A 20,604-nucleotide genomic window follows, 5' to 3' on the forward strand; every position below is an offset into this window, starting at 1 on the left:
TTTGACCAAAGAAAATTTGTTTTCATAAAAAGTTTCAAAGCATAATTTTCAAAACCAAGACAAAGAAGGATAAAAATATTAAAATTCTTAGTTTGAAAATCAAATTTGTTTTGGTACCCAAGAACTCTTAGTACCAAAAGATTTAGGGACATGACCCCTATCATTTAAGCTCAAAGCCCTAGGGTTATGAACCCTCTTAGGCATATGTGGTGCACTAACACGGTCAAAGTAATAATCGCTCAAATGATCCTTCCGATTGTAATTTGTGCAATGAAAGAGATCCATTTGTTTTTGTGGACCATTAGCTTGTGCACGTGAATCATTTGCAAATAAGGATTTTCTTTTAAGATTATTTTGCAAATGTGAAACATTATCAAAACAAAACTTTCCTAAGTGACCATATCTACCACAAACATCACATTTAAAAACATGTGGTCTACTAGATACATTTGACAAACGTGATTTTCTTTTCAAATCAAAACAATATTCGGCCAAATGACCGCAAATAGAACACTTATAAGTTTTGCTATACATGTGTGTATAATGAGTGGATGATTTTGACTTAGTCTTGGCACACATGTCCATAAGCCTCTTATGATTATTAATGCATATTTTCAAAGTTGAATCTAAAGATGAAATACTATTTTTCATAAGATTCAAATCTTCATTTTTAGGCACATATGCATTTTTAGAAGTAGAACATAAATAGTTATTTATAAAAGAAGCTGTATCATTCTTTATGTTCTCTACTTCTAACATGGCATCAATCTTAGCATGAGATAGGCTAGCAATAGATGAGATTAAATTTTCATTTTCCAAATTTAATAAGTCATTGCTTTCTTTAAGCATAGTATTTTCATTTTCAATGACATCAAATTTGGACACTAGCTTCTCATGATCGGATTTTAAATTATCATGCTTGCATTGTAAATCAACAAAATCTTTATGCAATTTGTTAAAGGCATGCAACAATTTTTCACTAGCACAAGCAAGTTTATCATTAGGTGAATCATTAATGGTTTCGAACTCGCAAACCTCACTAGGGCTATCGCCTAGTGACCATGTGCATGAAGCTCCGTATGAACTTGAAGCCGGATCCTCCAAAGCTTGTCGGATCGCCTCCAAGTCCCCTTGATGTGCTTCTATAAATTTTCAAAGTTTGTAAGCACTATCAAAATGAACAAATTTGTTAGGCATAGATGAATCAAGAGCATTTAGCAAATATTCTATTTTTATTCCACTTGGATTTCTCCAAAATGGGCACAATATAAACATCATCTATAATTTCCCATAAATCAAAGTGTTTAGATTGAACAAAAAGTTTAAATCTAACACACCATTGGGCATAGGGGAAATTATCTAATCTAGGAGCAATATTGATGGCATAACCTAAACAAGATACACCATTCATATCCATAATATATATATGCAAGCAAGATACAAATAAAACTCAAAATTAGATTAGCACAATAAGCTAACTTGGATCTTTAACTCAAGGCGATTAGACCTTAAATCAAAGAGCACCAAGCTCTGATACCAATTGTTAGACCCTAGAAGGGGGATGATTAGGGTCTTATGCTAATCTAATAGCACCAAGCTCTGATACCAATTGTTAGACCCTAGAAGGGGGATGATTAGGGTCTTATGCTAATCTAATTCGATTATATGTCAATAAAAACTAATTAACAAGTTATCCTAGTAAGTATGAAATATAACAACTATATAAGCTAGGATAAGCAATATGAACAATGAGATATATCCTATATGATGAATATATATATGCAAGGATATATAAACTAACACAAGGATAAACAAAATGAAACAAGATAGTGGATGATATAAATAATGAGACAATGGCGAAATGAGCAATGAACACAAATATGAATAAACGCCAAAGCACACCCAAACACAATCAAATGATCACAGAGTTCGGACCTTCCGTCATACGTCTCCGCTCCCCACTCCCAGGGAGAAATCCACTATCACAACCGGGTTTTCTACGTTCACCCGAATAACATTTATACCTCACACTCGGTTTTCTAGCTAACCAAAAACTTTACAATCAACACTCTTGCAATCATACTCTACACCCTCACAAGTGTTGCACCTAGCCGTGTCTCCCTCAAGTGCTCGGTTACAACCTCTCCCTAGGCTCGTCTACCGACGCTACTCCTCTTGGAACGATCCCCGACTCTCATCACACACTCCTCTCGGTGTACAAGTGTATTACAAAGTGAATCTCACAATAAGGCTCAATACAAGAAATGATTGTTCTCAACTATGGATGAGAACACAATGAAAGCTCACACTCAATGTTACAATTCTCACCAACCCAACTATATTATGAATGCAAATACAATAAGCTCAAGTGGGTGTGTGTAACAATGAGATAAAATCAAATCTAAACTCAATATAAAACTAGCTTTAATAGAAATGATAATCAACAAATAATTATAAATAAAAGCAAGAGCAGAGTTTAGAAAACTTCTCAATAGAAGACAAGATGGAGAGATGGAGATTGAAGCTCAAACAAGAAGATAATCTCATTCACTTGTGAAAACCAAAACAGCTTTAAACCAAACCCTTAAACAAGCTTAAAACAAGCTTAAACTCTTGTTAAAATCTTTTAAACCATTCTCTTGCTTACTTATAAAATCAGGAAAAAAACTTCCGCAACGGCTCTAAAAATAGCCGTTGGGATTGATCTGACACCGCGGCGGTCGACCGAAAATATTTGCGGTGCAACGGCTCTAAAAATAGCCGTTGGGATTGATCTGACACCGCGGCGGTCGACCGAAAATATTTGCGGTCGACCGCGATTCAGATCCCAAACTCAGAAAACAGACAGAGATTTATTCGGTCCACCGGTGCGGTCAACCGATGGAAATTTCAAGCTCTCGGTCGACCGCACCGGTCAACTGACAAACTCTCTGCTGCCCACTGAACAAATGAACATATGAGCGGTCGACCGGTGCGGTCGACCGAAAACTGATACTACAGTAAAACAGGTTTTAAAAGCTGATTTTGAGACTTTGGAAAATATGTTAAAAATAACAAATGAAGTCCAAAAATAATGAAACTTTGGGAAATGTATATAAACATGTAAATGAACATGTTACAAAAAGAATTTTCCAAATTGCATTTCCCATTTGTGAAAAATCATCATTTTGCAAAATAGTTCAAAACATGAAAATATAAACATGTGAATTTTGACATTTAGGCTAAACCATGTTTTGAAACTTTGCACAATGATTATATAGACTTAATAAAATATATATATGGTTATTGTTAAGTCCAAAAACTAAGAAAACAATATTTTCATAAAATTGCATATTCTATGCAATGATTTAAAAAACACAATAGTAAATATGAAATATATGATTTCATATTTATAAACATGAAAACTCAAAAACTATGTATGTATATATATAACTATATATATGCATAGAAACCAAAACTTATGTATATCTATATAACTATATAGATATACGAAGAAACCAATAACTGTGTGTGTATATGATATTGAGCTTAGAGTATCTAACACACATAATATAAAACCTAAACTAAATTACCCAAGCTAGATCTTGATCTTTAATAAGCTCTTCTTGGTAATCTCGCGGATGAAGCTTGAACTTGATCTTTAACTTGAATTGCATAAGCTTCACCGACATTCCGCCAACCTCCTTTGGATATGATCGTTGAAGCTCTATTTCATCCATCCTCCAACTAGTTGTTTGTCTATAATGAATAGATAACACAAGCACTAGACAAACAACATTAGTTGTAAATTGTTTATTAAACATCATCAAAACAAGAAGGCCAACACATATCAGTTACATCGACCTCTAGAGCCAAAATATTGACCGCGGTGTGGACAATAGTGGACATGTCCTCTGTCAACGATGCATTCTCCTCCATCATCCTTCTTTTGGTATAGTTTTGTGTATAATATATCTTTTTTAATAGGGCATCTACCCCTATTTTACTTCAAAAAAAACATTGTGAACATAACTTCAGGCTTCCCATATAGCGGGACATAAAAATAAAATTAAATATAATAAAATAGTTTAGATATGTTGAAGTAATCTAAAAGTAGCATTAGTATAATCCATCAACTAAACATGGTCCACATTCACTAGCTACAACAGGACTAAGAATTAAAGTGATCTATAAACTAAGAACCTAAAGTTCTGCAAAAATATGTGTCCAAAAATGAAAGATGTCACCAGCGCCATAGCTGCTGCCACCCGATAAGCAGGATAGTTAGATTGTGCAGAAGGCAAAGTCAACGTCAAATATTTGTATAGAACCGTAGGCCAGAAAACTAGCCCATGAGACAAGATTAAGCATAATAAGGTCTCCAACTATCCACACCCAAAGTAACTGAGGACAATGTACACGTATCAGAGCATAGAGGGCATGCATATCGATAGCTGCCGCAAAAATGCTGTATAATAGCTGAAAGATGAGTATCCCCACAAATAGTTTGAAGATCGCAGAATAAGTGAAGTCACCCGTGGAGTTGATGGTGCAGACTGTAACAAAAGGGAGAAGGCTCTAGATCGGCCGGAGTGTTCTCCTCCATGGGTGCCGACCATGAACGAGAGGACATCATCCGATATCGACATATCAGCTACATCGACCTATAGAGCCAAAACGTCCACCGTGGTGTGGACAATAGTGGGCATGTCCTCTGTCAACGATGTATTCTCCTCCATCATCCTTCTTTTGGTATAGTTATGTGTATAATATATCTTTTTTATTAGGGCATCTACCCCTATTTTTACTTCAAAAAAATATTATGAACATAACTTTAGGCTTCCCATATAGTGTGACAAAAAAAATAGTTTAGATATATTGAAGTAATCTAAAAGTAGCATTAGTATAATCCATCAACTAAATATAGTCCACATTCACTAGCTACAATAGGACTAAGAACTAATGTGGCCTATAAACTAGGAACCTAAAGTTATGCAAAAAAGTGTGTCCAAAAATGAAAGATATCACCAGTGACATAGCTGCTACCACCCGATAAGTTGGACAGTGAGTTTGTAGGCTGAAGGCAAAACCAATGTCAATTAACTGAATAAAACCATAGGCCAGAAAACTAGCCCTTGAGACAAGACAGAGCATAATAAGGTCCCTGACAGTCCACACCCAAGTAGCTGAGGACAATGTGCATGCATCGGAGCATAGAGGGCATGCATATCGGCAGCTCTAGCAAAAAAACTGTACACTATCTAAAAGATGAGTATCCTCACAAATAGTCTGACGATCACAGAATAAGTGAAGTCACCCAAGGAGTTGATGGTGCAGACTACAACCGAAGGAAGAAGGTCGTGGATCGCCCGGGGAGTGACTCATCCACGAGTGCCGGCCATGAATGAAAGGACATCATCTGATGTTTACATATCAGCTGCATCGACCTCTAATGCCAAAACATCGACCGCGGTGTGGACAATAGTGGACAAGTCCTCTGTAAACGATGCATTCTCGTCCATCATCCTTCTTTTGGTATGGTTATATGTATAATATATCTTTTTTAATAGGGCATATACCCTTATTTTTACTTCAAAAAAAACATTATGAACATAACTTTAGGCTTCCCATATAGTGCGACATAATAGTAAAATAAAATAAAATAAAATAGTTTAGATATGTTGAAGTAATCTAAAAGTAGCATTAGTACATTCCATCAACTAAACATAGTCCACATTCACTTGGTACAACAAGATTAAGAACTAAAGTGACCTATAAACTAAGAACCTAAAGTTTGCAAAAAAATATGTCCATAATGAAAGATGTCACCAGTACCATAGTTGCTGCCACCCAATAAGTAGGACATTTAGTTTGTGGGCAGAAGGCAAAATCAACGCCAAACAACTGTATAGAACTGTATGAAAGAAAACTAGCCCATGAGACAAAATTGAGCATAATAAGGTCTTCAACTGTCCACATCTAAAGTAGCTGAGGACAATGTATACACATCGGAGCATAGAGGGCATGCATATCGAGCAGCTCTTGCAAATAAGTTGTATACTATCTAAAAGATGAGTATCCCTACAAATAGTTTGAAGATCGCAGAATAAGTGACGTCACCCGTGGAGTTTATGGTACTGACTGCAACAAAAGGGAGAAGGCTCTGGATCACCCGGAGAGTGACTCCTCCATGGGTGCCAGCCATGAATGAGAGGACATCATCAGATATCGACATATCAGTTGCATCAACCTCGAGAGCCAAAACATCAACCTCCCAGTGTGCACAATAGTGGACGTGTCCTCTGTCAACGATGCATTCTCCTCCAGCATCCTTCTTTTAGTAAAGTTATGTGTATAATATATCTTTTTTAATAGGGCATCTACCCCTATTTTTACTTCAAAAAAATATTATGAACATAACTTTAGGCTTCCCATATAGTGTAACATAAAAATAAAATAAAATAAAATAGTTTAGATATGTTAAAGTAATCTAAAAGTAGCATTAGTACAATCCATCAACTAAACATAGTCCACTTTCATTAGTTACAACAGGACTAAGAACTAAAGTGACCTATAAACTAAGAATCTAAATTTCTGCAAAAACATGTGTCTAAAAACGAGAGATGTCACCAGTGCCATAGCTGCAATAGGACTAAGAACTAAAGTGACCTGTAACCTAAGAATCTAAAGTTCTGCAAAAAAGTGTGTCCATAAATGAAAGATGTCACCGGTACCATAGATGATGCCACCCGATAAGTAGGACAGTGAGTTTGTGGGCAGAAGGCAAAATCAACGTTAAACAATTGTAAAGAACCATAGGCCAAAAAACTAGCCCATGAGATAAGACTGAGTATAATAAGATCTCCAACTAACCTCACCCAAAGTAGCTGAGGACAATGTACATGCATCAGAGCATAGAGGGCATGTATATCGGCAGCTCCCGTAAAAAGGTTGTATACTATCTAAAAGATGAGTATCCCCACAAATAGTCTGAATATCACAGAATAAGTGAAGTCACTCGTGGAGTTGATGGTGCAGACTACAACAAAAGGGAGAAGATTTTGGATTGCCTAGAGGGTGACTCCTCCGCGGGTGCCGGCCATGAACGAGAAGACATTAAAAGTACCCTAGAGTGGGGGTGTAGGGGCGTAAAAATTAGGTCTCGATGCAAGATTTGTATTGATAAGAATGGATTATTACAAATTAATGAAATCTAAGATTTAAAATAGAAGTAGAGAAAGGGATCTCCTTGTTTAACATGGGTTCTTCCGTAGCAATAGGACGCCTCACTTGATGCTTGTGTCGATTTTGCTTCCCTTGGATGATCTAATCGAAGTTGCGTTTGAGCTTCAATACACAGTAGAAGCTCTGGGGTGATTGAGTTTGATAAATACCCAAGCTTGATGATTATCAAAGCCGAATGCTTCGAGAATGCTAATATGCAAGAGTTTGCAAAGAGACAAGAGTCCCAAATCTAAGAGTTCAGATTGAATTATGAACATAACTTTAGGCTTCCCATATAGTGTAACATAAAAATAAAATAAAATAAAATAGTTTAGATATGTTGAAGTAATCTAAAAGTAGCATTAGTACATTCCATCAACTAAACATAGTCCACATTCACTTGGTACAACAAGATTAAGAACTAAAGTGACCTATAAACTAAGAACCTAAAGTTTGCAAAAAAATATGTCCATAATGAAAGATGTCACCAGTACCATAGTTGCTGCCACCCAATAAGTAGGACATTTAGTTTGTGGGCAGAAGGCAAAATCAACGCCAAACAACTGTATAGAACTGTATGAAAGAAAACTAGCCCATGAGACAAAATTGAGCATAATAAGGTCTTCAACTGTCCACATCTAAAGTAGCTGAGGACAATGTATACACATCGGAGCATAGAGGGCATGCATATCGAGCAGCTCTTGCAAATAAGTTGTATACTATCTAAAAGATGAGTATCCCTACAAATAGTTTGAAGATCGCAGAATAAGTGACGTCACCCGTGGAGTTTATGGTACTGACTGCAACAAAAGGGAGAAGGCTCTGGATCACCCGGAGAGTGACTCCTCCATGGGTGCCAGCCATGAATGAGAGGACATCATCAGATATCGACATATCAGTTGCATCAACCTCGAGAGCCAAAACATCAACCTCCCAGTGTGCACAATAGTGGACGTGTCCTCTGTCAACGATGCATTCTCCTCCAGCATCCTTCTTTTAGTAAAGTTATGTGTATAATATATCTTTTTTAATAGGGCATCTACCCCTATTTTTACTTCAAAAAAATATTATGAACATAACTTTAGGCTTCCCATATAGTGTAACATAAAAATAAAATAAAATAAAATAGTTTAGATATGTTAAAGTAATCTAAAAGTAGCATTAGTACAATCCATCAACTAAACATAGTCCACTTTCATTAGTTACAACAGGACTAAGAACTAAAGTGACCTATAAACTAAGAATCTAAATTTCTGCAAAAACATGTGTCTAAAAACGAGAGATGTCACCAGTGCCATAGCTGCAATAGGACTAAGAACTAAAGTGACCTGTAACCTAAGAATCTAAAGTTCTGCAAAAAAGTGTGTCCATAAATGAAAGATGTCACCGGTACCATAGATGATGCCACCCGATAAGTAGGACAGTGAGTTTGTGGGCAGAAGGCAAAATCAACGTTAAACAATTGTAAAGAACCATAGGCCAAAAAACTAGCCCATGAGATAAGACTGAGTATAATAAGATCTCCAACTAACCTCACCCAAAGTAGCTGAGGACAATGTACATGCATCAGAGCATAGAGGGCATGTATATCGGCAGCTCCCGTAAAAAGGTTGTATACTATCTAAAAGATGAGTATCCCCACAAATAGTCTGAATATCACAGAATAAGTGAAGTCACTCGTGGAGTTGATGGTGCAGACTACAACAAAAGGGAGAAGATTTTGGATTGCCTAGAGGGTGACTCCTCCGCGGGTGCCGGCCATGAACGAGAAGACATTAAAAGTACCCTAGAGTGGGGGTGTAGGGGCGTAAAAATTAGGTCTCGATGCAAGATTTGTATTGATAAGAATGGATTATTACAAATTAATGAAATCTAAGATTTAAAATAGAAGTAGAGAAAGGGATCTCCTTGTTTAACATGGGTTCTTCCGTAGCAATAGGACGCCTCACTTGATGCTTGTGTCGATTTTGCTTCCCTTGGATGATCTAATCGAAGTTGCGTTTGAGCTTCAATACACAGTAGAAGCTCTGGGGTGATTGAGTTTGATAAATACCCAAGCTTGATGATTATCAAAGCCGAATGCTTCGAGAATGCTAATATGCAAGAGTTTGCAAAGAGACAAGAGTCCCAAATCTAAGAGTTCAGATTGAGTCTACTTCAACAATCTAAGCAAAAAGCTAAGAAGGTTCTACCAAGCAAGCGAATGAGAGAACCTCTGCTTGAAGAGTCTTGGAGATGCTAAGCTTTCTTGAAAAATATTGCAAGCTGAACCTTTCTAGATAGGCCTTTGCTGAACCACTCCTGGACCTCCTTCATGTTGGCAAAGAGGTCCTATAAATAGGCAAGGGATGGCATGCGCCATCCCTTGATTTATGGGATGTGACCACTAATAGGAGTAAGGAGTAGCATACTCCCCCTATAGCTATGGGATATAACCACTATAAGGGTGATAGGAGCCATGCCTCATTACCCAGGACGTAGGAAATGGGTAGGCCCACTCCCACAAGAAAGCAATCACTTGCATTATTCAGGCGAGACTGACAGGCTTGTAGGCGAGCTTAAGAACTGCTTGAACGTTCAAGCAAGCTTGTAGGTAAGCTTGGCAAACAGACTGGGTTGGTTGGCGGGCCACTCGAGTGTGTGAGTTGGCATTTGTTGACAAGCTGAGTTCGTGTAGGCAAACTCACTGTAAGCAAGCTTGACTTGTATGGGTGAGCAAGGCATTCAAGTGAGGTCGAGCTCGTGCTGGTGAGCTTGAAAATCAGGCGAGCTTGACTCGTGCTGGCGAGTCGAGCAAACAGGCAAGATTAGCGGGCTTTGGCACATGCAGGCAAGCCAAACAAACAGGCAAACTCGAGCTTTGCTTGGCCTCTTAAATACAAGCAAGCTTAACTTGTGCTGGAAAGTTAAGCAATGCAGGTGAGCTTTGCTTGCAAGCGAGCTAAGCGTGTTGGCGAGCTTTTGCTTAGCCTTGAGCCCGCAGGCGAACTCGAATGGGCAAGGTTTGTAAAGGTAATTTTTATTGCCTACAAAACCCCCTTCAAAGTTTTCATACCTAAATTAGGTTGTATGTGATCTGGAACACTTTGAACGAAGAGGATCCCTACTCATTGGTTTGGGCTAATTTGAGCCCCTCGGTTAAGTTGAGCTCTTCAGGTGAGCTCGATAAAGTGTAGGCAATCTCAAGCTTCGAGCGAGCGCTCACCATTGGCAAGGAGAGCTCCACGGGGGCCAAGACCGGCGCGGAGGGATTTAACATTGTAGTCACAGTTGCCGCTTTCTGGCGATCTGGACCCACTGTAGTTAGAGGTCCAATTTTGTGAGGGCGAGCTACTAACGTGTTCTGCAGACTAGTCTCTAACCTTGTCATCTAAAGCTAGAACCTCGTCTTCATGCGATCGAGCCGTTGAATTGGCGCACCCTTTTGATTTCAACCATCAATTTGAAGAGAGATCGTGCCTGGACTGCCAAATTTGGTTGTTATATTTTAGAATCCAAATGTTCCGCACGTCTCGGCCATTCGATTCGCAACTGTCGAATCGAGTAGTTGCAAGCTAAGAACTATGTCAGATCGTGTATCTGTTGGGATGGAGATACTCGACCATGTTGAGATTTGTTCATATAAGATGTTCATCTCCCTCATCAGGAGACTACTGTTCCATCTGAAACTCTCAAGCCTTCAAAGAAAACTTGAACTCTCATTCTCATTTTCTCTTCTCTTTGAGCTCTAAATGGCCCCCAACTGTGAGGTGCTCGTCTCCAAGGGGAAGAAGGATGCCGCTTCTTCCAATACCACTGTTGCCGCCACCGACACAACTCGACCTCACCATGGTAAGTTGAGGGGGCTGAAAGTGAAGAAGAAGAATAGACTCATGTTCATCTTCTAGCAAGCTTCGTCTAATCAGGCGAGGCTTTGCTATTCTGGTGAGCTTGTCTATCAGGCGAGCTTTTGCCCTTATCAGGCGAGCTCTGTTTGATCGGTGAGCTCCTAGTTTCATTAGGCAAGCTCTGCTTGATCGGTGAGCTTCTGCGTCGCCCTTGTCAGGCAAGCTCTGCTTGATTGGCGAGCTATTGACTTGTCAGGTGAGCTTCGTTATCCTGCTTGCATGATAGGGCTCTCCTGCACTTCACAGGTTGCATGTCCTCAAGATTTAGAAAATTTTTGACCTTTTGGGTCAAAATTTTCTAACTTCTTTGTGTTGTATTGTGCGGCTCAAGAGGAGGCCCCAGTTGTTAGGCCTCGTAATTTAAGGTCTTCTGGGAAGATACCTCTCACTGCCGAGGAGGTGGATTGCTATAAGGAGATCACACATAAAATGAGACCATCGAGACACAAAATTATTATGATCTCTGACGATGAGGAGAATAAAGACCCCACCTCAACAACTGCTCAGACACATACCCCGCAGTCTAAGTGTAAGCCTAGCTTCTCCGACCTGGCTAGCATAGGAGGATCTGGGTTGAAGCTATCTGTCGATGACGACATGCCGTTCCCCTAATTTCAGCCCATTGCTACGATTGCCCCTGGCCAGGAATCTACTTACCTGGACTCTGGATCCATGCAGGGCCTCCTCCAAAGGTTGGAGTGTTAGTGTGAGCCCCAGTCCCAATACATTGTATCCAGACTATTATATTTGATATATATATATATATATATAAAATATCCATGAATAGTGATTCTGCTCAAGTTAATCAAATACGTGATTTGGATAGTAAAACCTTGAGTCATAAAAGAATACTACTCTAAATATCCCTAGTCGATTATTGTCATAGGAATGGCAAAAAACCAAGACAAGTATGTACTCTGTGAGATGATCATGTTTTACTGATCATAGGATATGGGATATCAATCGGAGAACATAGGAACATGTTAGAGAATAGTGTTTCGGGAACGATCCGTTCATGAGGATACTACATGGTTGTTGGTCATAAGTATTTCTCATACAATGCTTATACTCGAATCCCTAGACCTAAAATCATTATGGGTTCTTGAGTGATTCATCGTATACTTTGACTTACACCTAACATCATTTGTGATGAGTGGCAAGTATGGGTATGATTAGTTGTGCCATGAGTCATGTTGAGAAACATGAGTGAAGTAAAGGGATTGCCATTCTCAAGAAGAGAAAAGATATCACCGGCCACTTGATTAGTGAAACTGAGTAGTATGTAGCCACACCCAAACAAAGTGATAAGTGTTATTGTTTGTTTGACTTACTCGGGATCACTAGTAGATCAAGGAAATGATTTAGCGATAAATAAGGGTGACCGGTACCGTGCCTTATGCTAATTCATGATATCAAAAGGCAAAGGGTTGTATAAGGTTGTAATTAGGTTTCGTCGATTCGCTATTGACATTCATTCAATTTGGGTAATCATAATGCCTTGTTAGAGACCAATTATGATTTATGAGTCTTGAATTAATTTTCTGGACCCGTTGCCAACATTGAATGGACCTACAGGATCGCACATAATAAGGATCTGGGTTAGAGCATAAAATGCCCTTCTTGTCGGGCCATTGATTTATATTGACAAATAAAATATATAAAGTGATGGGCTCATATTCGGCACAAAGATTCATTAGGCCTAAGGGAATTATGAATTCAGCCTAATGGTGTTAATTAATTAAAATGTTAAATTAATTAATTAAGAAGAGAGAAAGAAAAATAAAATCCATATTAAAGTAGGACTTGATTAAGGTTTGGGGTGTGTTAGCCGAATCCCTAAAAGATAGGGAGACATAATGTGTAACCGAAACCCGAAGCCCACAAGAGAGAGAATTTGATTCTCAATTAGGGTTAACCAATTTTAGGGTTCGGCTACATATAAACACAGAAAAACAGAAAATTGTTTTACACCTTTTTCAAATCTTCTCTTAGCCAAAATATATAAGCAAGAAAGATGAGTGCTAACACACATCATCTAACCTAATAGATTCGAGTGTGTGTGTGAGCGTAGAGGGGAGTCGCTTTATTGCAGTCCCTAAGTCGATTGAATCGGTCCGGCAACACTTCTTCCATGGAGAATAATCATTCGGCCAAGGTGTGAGGTAAACAATCAGCCATCTTCATTTTTGATTACATACATGATCTTGGCGCATGTTTCTTGTGTTTTCACCTTTAATTAATGTGATTAATTGCATAAGAAACCCAACAGTGGTATCAGATCAAGGTTTGTTTGCTAATCAAATTGATAATGAATTCGGCTATGTGATTAGAATCTGGAAATTTTATTATAGGTTCGGCCTTAGTTATGACTGATTCTCGTATGTTTTAATTGGTTAAAACACATCTGGTTAATTAATTCTATCGTTCATAAATGGTTTAGGCTTGTGTATTAAAACCGAAAATGTTTTGGGTGCTTTTACGCATTGCCGAATTGCTTTGGATTGATTTAAATCATTGCCGAATTGATGTTACATTGTTGTTCATGTTTTAATTGTTTTTAATTCATGCTCAAATTACGTGTAATATTATTTTACATGTTTATGCTTTTAATTGTTAAATCATAATATGTAAAATGATTAAGAGAAATTGACTAGAAAAATCCATAGCACTCGTTAATCTAGTCTTGTATTTAGGGTTTTCAAGGAACGGCTCATTCGATGAGTTGGTCAAAAAGTTTGACCTAATGGGTTGACATCCAAACCCGTCATAGTGTTAGTTCTTGAAACCTAAATACACGATTTCTCGAAATGGCTATGGGCAATAATTAAAATCGGATTTGCCATGTTCTTACTTGTATATTTAAGATGTGATCTTTGTGTTTTGGTGTTTTAAATTTATGGTGAATGTTTATGCATGGTGCATATCATGGGCCTATTTTTGGGTTGTAATATTAAATACGGCTTGCGAGTCGTCTATTTTATGTATTTTCAATTTACATAGAATAGGTTTATTTTTATATATATTGAAGACCGTGTAATCAAGACAAGAACGGAGCCCAAAAGTAAGAAGTGTTAGCCAACTCGGAGGAAGACATATGATGTAATCTTCTAGAGTTAGGTTTTGGCCCATGATGTGTCACGTTTAAATTTATGCACTTTTAATTATATACTATGCACGTGTGAATGTATGGAAATCTGTTTATGCCATGTAAGCCGTTCCAAACTAAATCCCTACAATAGTAAGTCGAAAATGTGCCTTCCTAATTCGAAACCCTTCCAAGGCATCGATCGTCGAAGCGTGGGCTATGCCAAAGCTAGGCACGTTAGACTATCTTTGTGAGGCGGGGGTTAGGGTAAATGTTATGCCTAACACTCGAATGTAGGTTTGACTTAACGTGGGTAAGGAATATGTTTCGACCCTAGGCATTAAAATGGGATAGTGCCTAACATAAGATGTTAATCCCCCATTCGATCCAAGAGTTAAATATAGGATTTAATTGGAAGGAGTTCCTACCTAAATAACTAAGTCTTAGGTGTACAAGCTCAGCTTGACTAAGACGAAGTGAAATATGGATCTTGGCCCACAATCACTAACACGAATTATTTATAGGGATATTAATTTGAAATTGTGGTGTTTTTAAGACCTCATATCTAATATTGCATATCATTATAATTTTGTAGATTGAAATGGCATCAAACAAACACTCAAACTTTTTCGTTGTGATCTGTCCTTGAGAAGGACAAGCTCAATGGGTCTAACTTCATTGACCGGTCTCGAAACCTAAGAATTGTTCTCAAGCAAGAGAAGAAGTTAGAAGTCCTAAATCAGGCTTTACCTAATGAACCAGCAAGGAACACCACAGCTGTTCAAAGGGAGGCATTCGAAAAGAAAAGGAATGACTCCAACGATGTGACATGCCTCATGTTGGCAACCATGAGTCCAGAATTGCAAAAGCAATTCGTGGATATGGAAGCCTTCGAGATCATGACTCATCTCAAGGAAATGTTCCAAGAGCAAGCCCGCCACGAAAGGTTCGTGACCACCAAGGCGTAGTTGACTTCTTGCAAAATGGCTCCAGGGACTTCAGTAAGTGCCCATGTGCTCAAGATGAAAGGGTATATTGATACTCTTGAAAAACTTTGATGTACCCATTCGCAAGGAACTAGCATCTGATCTCATTTTGGGATCACTACCCAAAAGTTGTGACCAGTTTGTCATGAACTATAATATGCATGGGATGGACAAGTCTGTTGCTGAGCTGCATGGGATGCTTAAAAATGCTGAGCAAAACATCAAGAATACCATTCCCGTGCTATTGGTTCAAAAGGGTAAAGGAATGGGTGGGATAGGCAAAGGCAAGGCCAAGCCCAAAGACAAGGTTAGACCTAAGTCTAAAGGCAAAGGGCTCAAGACGCCTAAACCCAAACCACAGAAGGAGGGCATATGTTTCCATTGCAAAAACCCTGGGCATTGGAAAAGGAATTGTCTGCTATACTTGGAAGAACTGAAGAAGAATGGAGGCAAGGCTTCCACTTCAGGTATCTTTGTTATAGAAATTAATCTATCTATTTCTACATCATGGGTATTAGATACCGGATGTGGTTCTCACATTTGTTCGAATGTGCTGGGACTCAGTGAAGAAATACAGGAAACAACAAAGAAATCAGCCAGGCAGACTGGCGGTCGACCGCCGCGGTTGACCGTGAACATGCACGAAGGCTAGTAGGAATTGGAGCTGGAGGCGGTCGATCGTCGCGGTCGACCGCGAATGACTGTAAAGGATTTATCTCTCGGGTTTGTGGTTCGGTCGACCATCGCGGTCGACCGCGAGACCTGCGTGGTCGCCCGCCGCGATCGACCGTCGATGTTTTCTGCGCTGGGCTTTGGTTTTCGACCCGATTCGTTTCTGAGTTATATATAACTCAAAACCTGATTGTTTAGAAAATCTCAAGGATGATTTTGAGCAGCCTTGAAGAGAGAATTGTTGCATCCAATTGTGGGAGAGTTGTGAGAGATCTAAAGCTTTGTTTTAGGGTTTGATCTGAGAGATTTGTAACTCTATTTGTATTCTCTTGATTTCTAATAGTAAGAACTCCCCCCCCCCTCCTTGCCCCGTGGACGTAGGTAACTTGCCGAACCACGTAAATCTCTTGTGTTATTTGGTGATTGTGCTTGTTTATTTGGTTGTGATCTCTCTTGTTTGGATTGTGTGATTCGACCGCTTCCGCGCCGCGCACAACAATTGGTATCAGAGCTTCGGGTTCAACTTAAGGCTTGTTTGAAGGATTCGCTGAAGGATTCTTATTTGAAGAGTTAGATCGACAATATGGGTGAAGCAAGCAGTCCGGGATCGTCTCTTACGAAGACGATACATAGTTTGAGCATCAATAACATGAAGATCGATGTTCCGAAGTTTGATGGTAAGATCAATTTCGGTTTGTGGAGATGCCAGGTGATGGATGCGTTGGACCGCTCAGAATTTGGAGGAGACTCTTGAGTTACAAGAGAAACCTGCCGAGATGGAAGCTAAGGTTTGGAAGAAGATGAATAGTAGGGCGTGTGGAGTTATTCGGTCATGCTTGACGCCGGATCTTATTTAGTGATGAACGAGACTTCGGCGAAAAAGATGTGGGAAACACTCAATGAAAAGTATCTTACTAAGAGCATTGAGAATCGGCTTCACTTGAAGAAGAGGTTTTATCAGTTCAAGATGAAGAGGGGAGTTTCCATTAGGGAGCATGTTAACAACTTCACAAAGCTACTTTCAGACATGGCTAATGTGGATATCATGGTTGCGGATGAAGACAAGGCGATGCTACTTTTGTGTTCGTTGCCCGATGATGATTATGGTACTTTTGTCCTAACTATGATTAATGGAAGAACTACTGTTAGTTACAAGGAGGTGACCTCAGCGTTGATGAATTATGAGTTGAAGAAGAGTGTGGATGAGTCCTCCGAGAAGGCATCGGGAGATGCATTAGTAGTTCATGGCCGTGGTTCAAACCGAAGCAGGAGGTCGCAGTCTAGAGGTGCACATTGTGGGATTCGTAGGAATCAGTGTGCCTTTTGTAAAGAGGATGGACATTAGAAAGCTGAATGCCCAAAGTTAGATCGAGCCGAGAAGAATAAGGGGAAAGCTGTACAAGCTTCAGAGGTGAATGTTATCAAGACTAGTGGTAACAATTCAGATTCGGATTCTTCGGGCTATTCATTGTCTGCACTGCCGTCAATTTGTGTTGCCAACTCTACAGAATGGATGTTGCATTCAGGTGCTTCATACCACGTATGCCCTATGAGGGATTGGTTCTCCAGCTTTCAGAAGTTGGAAAGAGAGGATGTTGTGCTCATGGATAATGGACGTGCATGCTCTATTGGTGGTATTGGTACAGTTCGTATTCGGATGTATGACGGAGTGATTCAGGAGTTGGAAGGAGTGAGGTTCGTTCCGCAGCTGTCGAAGAACATCATTTCACTAGGAGCTTTGGTGGCCTCTGGCTATAAAGTGACCTTGGAGGATGCACGTTTGAAGGTCACATTGGGGTCCATGATTTTTATGAAGGGCGTCAGAAGAAGCAATTTGTATTATTTGCTTGGAAGCACGGCGATTGATAGGGAGATGACGACTTCATCAGATTCGGCTAGACTGTGGCATTGTTTGATGCTGGGTTATTTGATTGGTAATGCTATACATAGGTTATTGAGGAGTTCTTTGACCTACAGTTTGAAGTCCTGTGAACCCATTGGTATGAGCAAGAAGACCGAGGTGGAGTTTGGCACTTCTATCCATCATTCGAGGGGTTTTCTGAGGGGTGTTCATTCAGGCATTCGGGAGCCTTCCAAGGGAGCATTATTGGGAGGTAATAGATATGTGGTTTCCGCAGTTGGGGATTGCTCTACGCATTGGTTGGTTGCAACCAAGTCCCGTTGGTGTGAAGTCCTAGAAGCCCGCAACAAATGGAGGAAGTGTGTTGGTAGAAGAAGCCCGCAACAAATGGAGGAAGTGTGTTGGTAGAAAGGTAACCCGACGTTCTGATTATGGTAGGGGTTCTTTCTTGCATTTGCCCGACGTTCTGATTATGGTAGGGGTTCTTTCTTGCATTTGTGCCGAGCTCACGGCAATAGGAGACACTCCATTGGTGTGGAAACTTTGAGGCGACAATGCGAGATGGCAGATTTGGGCAGCAGTTCCTTTCTGGAGGAGGATTGGCGTTTGATGTCGAGCATTGGCATCGGTGTGCAGGCTACGACATGTTTGGGTCGTCTCATGTATAGGTTGCCGACTGCTACATGTATAGATATGGGATCTGGTAGAGCTGCTTCAGATTTTGGGTTGCGTCGGATGTTTGGCTACCCAGCACTCGGTCACATCGTGGATGTGAGATTTGATCTGATAGCACATTTGGGATTCAGAGATGTGTTTAATTATCAGATATTGGCTTCTGACTTTGTTCTGAGTAGGTATGTCACGTTTGACTCTCAGCAGGTGGAGAGTGGTGATCAGATCTTTGGGACATCACAGCGGGTGGAGAGTGATGCTACTCCACGTTGGGTGGAAACTCCAGATCATACTGTATTATTTGGGATTCCAGATGACGTGACACAGATTGGGAATCGTGTTGATTTGTATGCAGATGATAGGTTGATTGATTCGAGTACAGCTGATAGATGTAGTCTAGATATGGCCATTGGTTCATCTCAGGTGGTGATGTTTGGATTAGTTCAGTTAGGGGTCATTGGAGGTGCTATCAGCCGCAGACTTGATCGTGATGTTGGAGAAGGGTTGCGAACTCTTCTAGTGGATTAAGGTCTTTGGAGGCCATTTGGGTGAACTACGTTCGGCTTGATTCCTTGGGCAAGAGGATACATAGGCAGTCTTTCAGATGCAGCCGGTTTGATCAGTTGATTCAGATGGGGGGGAGATCACGTTTCAGCTCTAGATAGGTTCCCTGACTTGTTGAGGGACTATTGGATGATTTGGTGTCGGCTTAATTTTGATGGAAACATTCGCCGAGGTGGAGAATTGAAGAAATACAGGAAACAACAAAGAAATCAGCCAGGCCGACTGGCGGTCGACCACCGCGGTTGACCGTGAACGTGCACGAAGGCTAGTAGGAGTCGGAGCTGGAGGCGGTCGACCGCGAATAACTGTAAAGGATTTATCTCTCGGGTTTGTGGTTCGGTCGACCGCCTCGGTCGTCGCGGTCGACCGTCGATGTTTTCTGGGATGGGCTTTGGTTTTCGACCCGATTCGTTTCTGAGTTATATATAACTCAAAACCTGATTGTTTAGACAATCTCAAGGACGATTTTGAGCAGCCTTGAAGAGAGAATTATTGCATCCAATTGTGGGAGAGTTGTGAGAGATCTAGAGCTTTGTTTTAGGGTTTGATCTAAGAGATTTGTAACTCTATTTGTATTCTCTTGATTTCTAATAGTAAGAACTCCCCCCTCCTTGCCTCGTGGACGTAGGCAACTTGTCGAACCACATAAATCTCTTATGTTATTTGGTGATTGTACTTGTTTATTTGGTTGTGATCTCTCTTGTTTGGATTGTGTGATTCAACCGCTTCCGTGCCGCACACAACACTCAGAAATAGAAGGATCTTGGCAAAAGGTGAAGTCGACCTAAGAGTTGGGAATGGAGCAAGGGTTGCTGCCGTAGAGATAGGGGATTTTGATTTGACTTTACCTAGTGGACTTGTAATTCTTTTGAAGAATTGTTATTATGTTCCTGCTATGAGTAGGAATATTATTTTGGTTTCTTGTTTGGATTTGGATGGATTTGTTTTCATTATTAAGAATAATGTTATTTCTATTCATCGTGAAGACATATTTTATGGCAATGCGTTGCTTAGTAATGGTCTTTATATTCTAGACTTAGAAAACCACAAGCCAATATATAACATTGATACAAAACGGGCTAAATCAAACAAGTTGAACCCAACATACTTCTGGCATTGTCGTTTGGGACATGTGAACGAGAAACGCATCTCGAGACTCTATAAAGATGAGTTCTTGGCTCATTCGATTTAGAATCTTATGAGACATGTGAGTCTTGTTTACGTGGCAAGATGACTAAAAGTCCCTTCAATAAGAAAGGTAAAAGGGCAAGTGACTTATTGGACTAATACATACCGATGTATGTGTACCACTAAGCACATGTGCTAGAGGTAGTTATAGCTACTTCGTTACATTCACGGATGATTTCAGTAAATATGGCTATGTCTATCTAATGAGATTCAAATCCGAAACCTTTGAAAAGTTCAAAGAGTTTAAGAATGAAGTACAAAACCAACTTGGCAAAAGTATAAAAGCCATTTGATCAGATCGTGGTGGCGAATACTCAAGCCAAGATTTTGACCAACATCTAAAGGAGTGTGGAATAGTTTCACAACTCACTCCTCCAGGAACACCACAATGGAATGGTGTGTCCGAAAAGAGAAATCGAACACTATTAGATATGGTTCGATCTATGATGAGTCAAACTAACCTTCCAACTTCCTTCTGGGGTTACG

This window comes from Asparagus officinalis, chromosome 6, assembly GCF_001876935.1.
Source record: "Asparagus officinalis chromosome 6, Aspof.V1, whole genome shotgun sequence".
NCBI lineage: Eukaryota > Viridiplantae > Streptophyta > Magnoliopsida > Asparagales > Asparagaceae > Asparagus > Asparagus officinalis.